The following is a 7,021-nucleotide window of genomic DNA, read 5'->3' as shown; positions in this document are numbered from 1 at the left end:
GTGGGGTTTGGCTTAGGTGTGTTGTGACTGGAGAGGTGTTGGGTGGGGAGGAGTCGGGAGATGTATAAAGTACAGGTATGTTTCTTAAGACAGAAGTGGTGAACTTCATGACACCCATGCAGATGGACAATGCAGAACCAAGATGCTATCCTCCAAAAAAAGGAAGCCAATCTGGTGGTCCCCTGCCATAAACAAACTGTACAACAAAAGGAAGAAATGTTGCAAAAGAGAGTAAAATCCCATAAGTGGAGGAGCTCCCTGGTCAGCCTCAGTAAAAAGCTGCGATCTCTGATAAAATCCTCCAAAGCTAGTTACAAAAACAAAATCGCCACTGATTCTAAAGACAACCACAAAGCATTCTATAGCTATGTCAAGAATCTCAATGGCAACACTCAGATCAGCTCTGAGTTACAGCACAATGGCACCAAATATACAGACCCAAATGATATTGCCAACATCCTGGCAGATAGGTTTAGTGCTAACTTTACCCATCTCTCACCCCCTAAAGAGCCCATCTCTATACCGGAAGAATGCAAAGTTCCTGTAATCACGGCTGCACAAGTAAAAACCACACTCTCCAAAGCCAAGAACACAGCATCCATGGGACCAGACAACATTCCAGGCTGTGTTCTACACGAACTACAGAACGAACTGGCACCCCACCTAAGTACCATATTCAATCATAGCCTCACCTTAGGTTTTGTGCCTGCTGAATGGAGCACAGTGATGGTTATCCCACACCACAAGGGGGGAGCCACCACGGACCCCGACAGCTACCGCCCCATTAGCCTGATGAGCCTGGTCTGTAAGGCCATGGAATGTATCATCATGGAACTTATAAACAAAGACATTGGTAATCTCCAAACTCTGGACCCCACCCATTTCGGGTTTGTAAAAGGCAGATCATGTCTCCTAAACCTGATAGACTTCTTTGAAGCAGTCACCAAAGCCGTAGACAAGGGTAAGGTGGTTCACACAGCCTATCTAGATCTTGCCAAGGCTTTCGACACCATCCCCTACTCTGGAATTATAGATAAACTCACTAAACTAGGTATAAATCCCTATGTCAAAAGATGGGTTGCCAACTGGCTCACTGACAGAACCCACACTGTGAAAGTAGCAGACTCCAAATCCGACTTCAGACCAGTGACAAGTGGAGTACCACAGGGTTCATCCTGGGTCCTCTCCTGTTTGGTATCTACTTCTCTAAAGTACAGGCTAACACAGAAGGTCTTTGGCTAATGAAGTTCGCAGATGACTGCAAACTAGGAGCCATAATCGAAACTCCTAACGATGTGGACATCCTACAAAAGGGCCTCACTGAGACAGATGCCTGGTGTCAAAGCCATGGCCTCAAGCTCAATGCCAAAAAGTGCATTGTCATCCCCTTTGGTAAAAACTCTGTACCCATGAACTACAACATAGGCGGTAGTATACTTAACACCGAAAGTGTGATGAGACCTTTATGACACAGGTGGACAGTTGCCTCTTCTTTGATAATTACATCGCCACAGTAGTCAGGAAATCCTTCTACGTGTTACACCTCATCGCAAAAGGTTTCTCATCCAGAAAAAACAGGTCATTGTTCCCCTCTAATCATCACTCATTAGTCCCATTATAGAGTACAACTCCCCTTTTGGTATGTACCTCACAAGACATCTACAACAACTGGAAAGGCTGCAGAAATGCCTCACAAAGAGGATTACCGGCCTCAAACAGATGCCCTACGCAGACCGTCTCAAAAAACTCCAGCTTTACTCTGTCGCATATCGCCTACTCAGAGGTGATCTCTGCCTAACATACAAAGCTATGTCAAACCCAGAGCTGTTGGACATGCTCCACTTAAAGAAATCCCAATCCTTCCGAGCTACATGCTCTAGGGACCTAAACCTTGTCACCACAATAAACAGAACATACAGGAGGGATAGATTCTTGTCCCAGAGACTTCCCGTACTCTGCAATAAACTACCTACCTATATCAAACAATGCTCCTCATTAGCACTCTTCAAGAAAAATCTTGATGATTGGATGGGAGATAGGAAATTCACCACGGGGATCACTTCTGTGGCTCTGCTTGACAGGGGCACAGGAAAATAATTTTCTTGGGTGGCAAAAGCCAGGGTACCTTTTTGGCTGGGCTTGTATAGGCCCCAGGGCCGATAGCCTAGTACCTACCTATGAACCTAGTGGGTGAGATTTGGGGGCAGGTTAAGGGAGCAGAGTGAGCCTGAAGGGGGAACGGAGCAAATTACACCTTCCGGGAGGAGCAGCAGTCAACAAATAGAAAACAATCAGTGAGGTTAGCAACTGCAGAAATAGGGCAGCCTATCATTTCAGTTTGAATGTTGCCTTTCTGTTTGTTTTTATTATTTATGCACCAATGTGGAGCTGCAGTTCACTGAGAAGTAGGAATATAATGTAGTTATTCCAGGGGTTTTAGGAAGGGACATGCAGTAAGTGAACACTACTGAGGGATGCCCGTCGACAGGGCCATCGGATGCTGATTTGTCTATGCATGGGCTAAACTCTTGGCTAGGCTTATAAGGGCTTCAGAGCCAATAGCCTAGTAACTTCCTATGATCCTATGTAATCCCTTTTATCGGGCCAACAAAGGTTTTGCAATTATTCGAGCTGGCATACGCCCTTTCCATGCTAAAAATCTTGAGTAATTGCAAAACCCACGTTGGTCCAATAAAAGGTATTACATTACACCACATCTGTGCTCTGTTGGTTTTCTGTTTTCTGCTACTGTACCAACAGGGCATTTATTTATGTATTGTTTATAACATACTGAATGTTTGAATGATTTTACTGTGAAGGAATGAGAAACATGAACTTTTTTAATTGTCAGACTGAGGAATGTTTCTCCTAATGAGGACACTTGAGCATATCTCTCAATTGTCCAGAATTTTACAGAATATCCAGATTTTTGCATTTCTGTTTTGTTCCTCCTAAAGTTTGTCATTTTCTGGCAAACCATTGAGGCTTGCAGTTACTAAACAATGAAAGCCATTTGAGTTTCAGGCTCGTGTCTCTCAGGAAAATACGCAAACCTTCCTTAAACAGCATTCTGAATTTACAAAAATAATATTTAAAATCTGTCCTGGTTTTCTCCCTTTGTTCCCCCACTATTTTGGCTTTCTCCGGATTTCTGGAGCAAACAGGTTGAGAATAGAGATTTGTCACGGAAGGTGAGGTGTCGAAGCAGAAAAGCAAGTAAATCTTGTCATCATCGGGGCTTATTAACTACAGCACTGTCAAAAGCCAGCCTAAAAGTACACTTGGATATGTTACTGGGTGTTAACTCCAAGCAGCTGTCTCATGGAGACTGTTTAGTTTTCAAGCAAAACTCAAGGTGCTGCTAGCTAAGGAGTGCTTGCATTTCCTTACAAGAATGAACAACATTGTCATGGCATAAAAAACGTAAGACGCACTTTTTAACATCTTTGATAAAAATGCTGGACAACCATACAAAATTTGGGGGGGGTGACAAAGGTCCAACGTCAAAATCCATTTAAAATAATAACAGAACAGCATTTTTGAACAATACGACGTATAAACATGCTGGCGTCTTGTCAGTCCTGACTGACTGTATGTCAATAATATATCTTTTTTTACGACAGACTGTAAAAATACGAAGCAAAATCAAAGCGAAAATATCCAAAGAAATTAAACAGCATTAAGACGAGGATGTAAACGCACGCGCAAGGTCAAAAGAATGCCGCTGACGTAAGACGGAAGTGATAGTGTTTGGATCCATAGAGGCTGAGTAGCATTCATTTTAAGAGGATATGGATTTTTTAACCAAGATCATCAAAGTGCTAAATTGTGAATCTTATAATGGTAAGTTTAAGATATTTATAAGAGTGTAAGTGTGGCTTAGCATTGCTTGTAAACTGTTATGATTATCACGACACTTTACGAAGTACTGGCATAGCTTTCAACTGTACAGATGTTCACAAAATGTCCATATTTTTGGTTTAGTTTTCATAACATTTGTGGTTTTCTAGCAAGTTGGTGAGAAACTGATTCACAAATAAAATAGCATTTGTCTTTCATACTCCATATTCCTCAAAAATGTAGGGCAACACAAAATTCTAGCAACCAAGTGTATAAGAGTAATATTTAAAAATTGTCCCTATTTTGGCTGTCTCCCATTACTTTTGGCTTTGTCCAGATTTTTTTGTCCTTAGAAGTTGAGAGGTATGCTGTAGAGAGTGCGATAAATGCTTCTGATGCCGGGCAAGTATCCTAGCTTGTCACGTCTGAATATATGTCTATTCCGATACTGCTGTCAAAGTTCAGTACTGCTGAGCAGGTTTTTCCGGCTATTTGTATTCACACCTCATCTTCAGAGACCGATTGTGTACGGGTAGGCTGCGCACGTAGTTGGTAAACTTAATTGCAGATAGAATCGCATTGTAAAGACTGTGAGGCAGTATTTTTGGTTATTTAAAAGACACACATTATTCTTGTTATATACACGCCCCTGTCTTACTAATGCATAACTTGAGGGTAGCAGTTATTTTATCAGTGCAGAGAATTGCAGTTTTTTGTAATCTAAAAATGAGTTGAAAATGTAGTTTTTTTTAATTTAGTTTTTTTTTTAGTTTAGCATTTTAGTTTGTGTTACAGTGAATGCTACTGGAGTAAAGGAACAGATGTGGGCCTGAAAGCAAGCAAGATGGGAAGAGAGGTGGATGCCAGGGAGTTTGTATGTGGTGGTAAGGAAAGGAAAGTTTTTGGAGAAGACGTGTTGTTTAGAGTACTCGTACCTAATTTCATTGCATTGGTAGAGAATTTACTTATAGATAGGAACTGGAATGGAGAGTTTGAGAAGGGATTTTGCATAGATAAATGATGTCTTGCATTCATTCTTGCAAGTATAAGGGCATTCATTTTGGCTGCCTAAAATCAATGTACGGTATGAAAAGGAAGATCTTGTAGAGCCAAGGGCAGGGAAGGGGCTGAATGGTTGTGATGGTCCTTGCAACATTTAAAAGTAATGACACTTTTGGATCTAAATGAAAAAAACAAAAAGGTCCAGCACAGAGAGGGTGATAACTCAAACTGTTTTGTTAAGGTAGCTCAAAAAACAAACAGCATACCGGTTTCGGAAGCACTGAGGAAGGCTGTTGCCAAAACCGGTATGCTGTTTGTTTTTTGAGCTACCTTAATAAAATAATTTGAGTTATCACCCTCTCTGTGCTGGACCTTTTTGTTTTTTCATTTACTGCCTTTGGTTTGGTCCGTGCACATCCGTACGTGCAGGTGCCTGTGTTTGTTGACTTTTGGAGCTAAGCAAAGTAAAAGTGGTGAAGGCCAAACAAATTCTAGAAGTCATTAGGGTTACCACTTGTCCCATTTTGCGAGGGACAGTCCCTCTTTGGGCAGTTGTATCCTGCAAAAAAGTTGAAAAAATGTCAAATGTCCTGATATTTTAGGGCAATGTATTTTATATAATAGTTGCATAAGACAGTTATACTGTATCTGAAACACCTACATGTTATAAGAAACAGAATATGTAACTAAAATGCTACAAGAATAAGCTTTTATTTAGGCAAAAAAAGTGAAGTTCGGTCCTTTGTACTGGCCGTGGGTATGTTTTGCCCAGCGAAATCTGACATTTGCACCAAAAATGTCCCACTTTGGGCATTTGAAAGGTGGCAAGCCTAGAAGTCTTGCTTCCACTCTGAAGTCCTGGTGAGACAACAGCTTGAATATTATGCACATTTGTGGACACTATTTGAGTAAAAGGAGACTGGAATGATACAAAAATGAAAATAAGCAGTACAGAAATTACAAAGGGATTAAATCCATTAACATATGGATATTTGTCAAAATGCTTCAAAAAGAACACAGACATTTTAGGTGAACTTTCAGCCTTTAGCCTCTCCACTCTCCAGATTTTTGAGGACTCTTTTTATGGCATTCCCATCCTTACTAACCCTCAGGCGTCACAAAAATTAAAGCTTGAACAATGCTGTTAAAGTTGCTAAATTTGCAGTAAATACCCCTTTCAGAACCCGCTGCTGTATAACATTAAAAAGCTTAAATTGGTTAGAATTGGTTAGAACTGTCTCATCAGCTAACATATACAAAGCTTTTTCCCACCTATAAAATTATCCATCTTCCATCTGCATGCCTAGCACTAAAACTATTCTACACAGCTATGTTCCGTTGGTCATTGCGATCCAGTGACCAAAAACTCCTGTCTACAAACCTATAAGATCTGCTTGGGCATTGTTTGTACTCGTACAAGGTTGCTAAGGCCTGCAACTCCTTATCTGTATCCATCAGGTCAGTACCCTCCCTCCCTTCTTTCAAAACCACTGTGAAAAGATTTCCAAGCTAAAATCTGGCTCTGTTCTTGTTGGTTTGTTAGAGACTTGCAAACTCCTTTAAAGGCTGTAGCTCCATTTAGCTGTCCCTGACATGGTGTGTCATATCTGCCGTAGTATATCTGGTCATTAATTAAAAGGTATTAGTATATGATCAGTACTGTGTTAGATGGATGCATATGCTGTTTCTCTGTAGTCTTATTTATCTGTATATTCAGTTTTTATAATAATTAGGAATGGCAGGTTTGCTCTGTTGTCTTTGTACTGTTTGTATTTTCTGTTTTGTATCCAAAATCCATCCATTCATTTAATTGCATGGCAAACAAACATTTTAAGCTTAAATTTAGAAACTGAATGTGAATGCTTATTTTTTAAGCAGCTGCATGCATTTTTGTTATATATACTAGTGGAAACGGTGGTGGTGCTGCAGTAGCGTTGTCGCCTCACAGTAAGACATTGTCCTGTTCGATTCTCAGCCAGAGCGTCTTCTGTGTGGAGACATGCGTGAATGGGCGTACCTTTGGTGAACGTTGTGCATCAGGGCCGGCAACTCGGCATGTAAAAATCTACTGCCAATCCTTAGCGGACCGGAGTTCCGCTGTGGCGACCCCTAACCGGGAAAAAAGCCGAAAGACACAACAACATACTAGTGGAAACAAAACTTCTGTTCATATCTATTA

The 7,021-nt window shown here is 40.9% G+C and overlaps 1 protein-coding gene across 1 annotated transcript in view; it reads left to right on the top strand.

Moving 5' to 3' along the window:
• Positions 1-3,561: 3,561 nt before the first annotated feature.
• The window catches only part of PIGA (phosphatidylinositol glycan anchor biosynthesis class A), a 404,235-nt gene continuing 400,775 nt past the window's right edge, over positions 3,562-7,021 (top strand). Inside the window, exon 1 of the mRNA XM_044073130.1 lies at positions 3,562-3,843. The gene's annotated coding sequence lies outside the window, so the exon portion shown is untranslated. The remainder of the gene's footprint in view (positions 3,844-7,021) is intronic.

Source organism: Protopterus annectens, chromosome 5.part1 (assembly GCF_019279795.1).
Source record: "Protopterus annectens isolate FY-2018-M chromosome 5.part1, PAN1.0, whole genome shotgun sequence".
Taxonomy (NCBI): domain Eukaryota; kingdom Metazoa; phylum Chordata; order Ceratodontiformes; family Protopteridae; genus Protopterus; species Protopterus annectens.
This window is presented reverse-complemented; position numbering and strand designations above follow the sequence as displayed.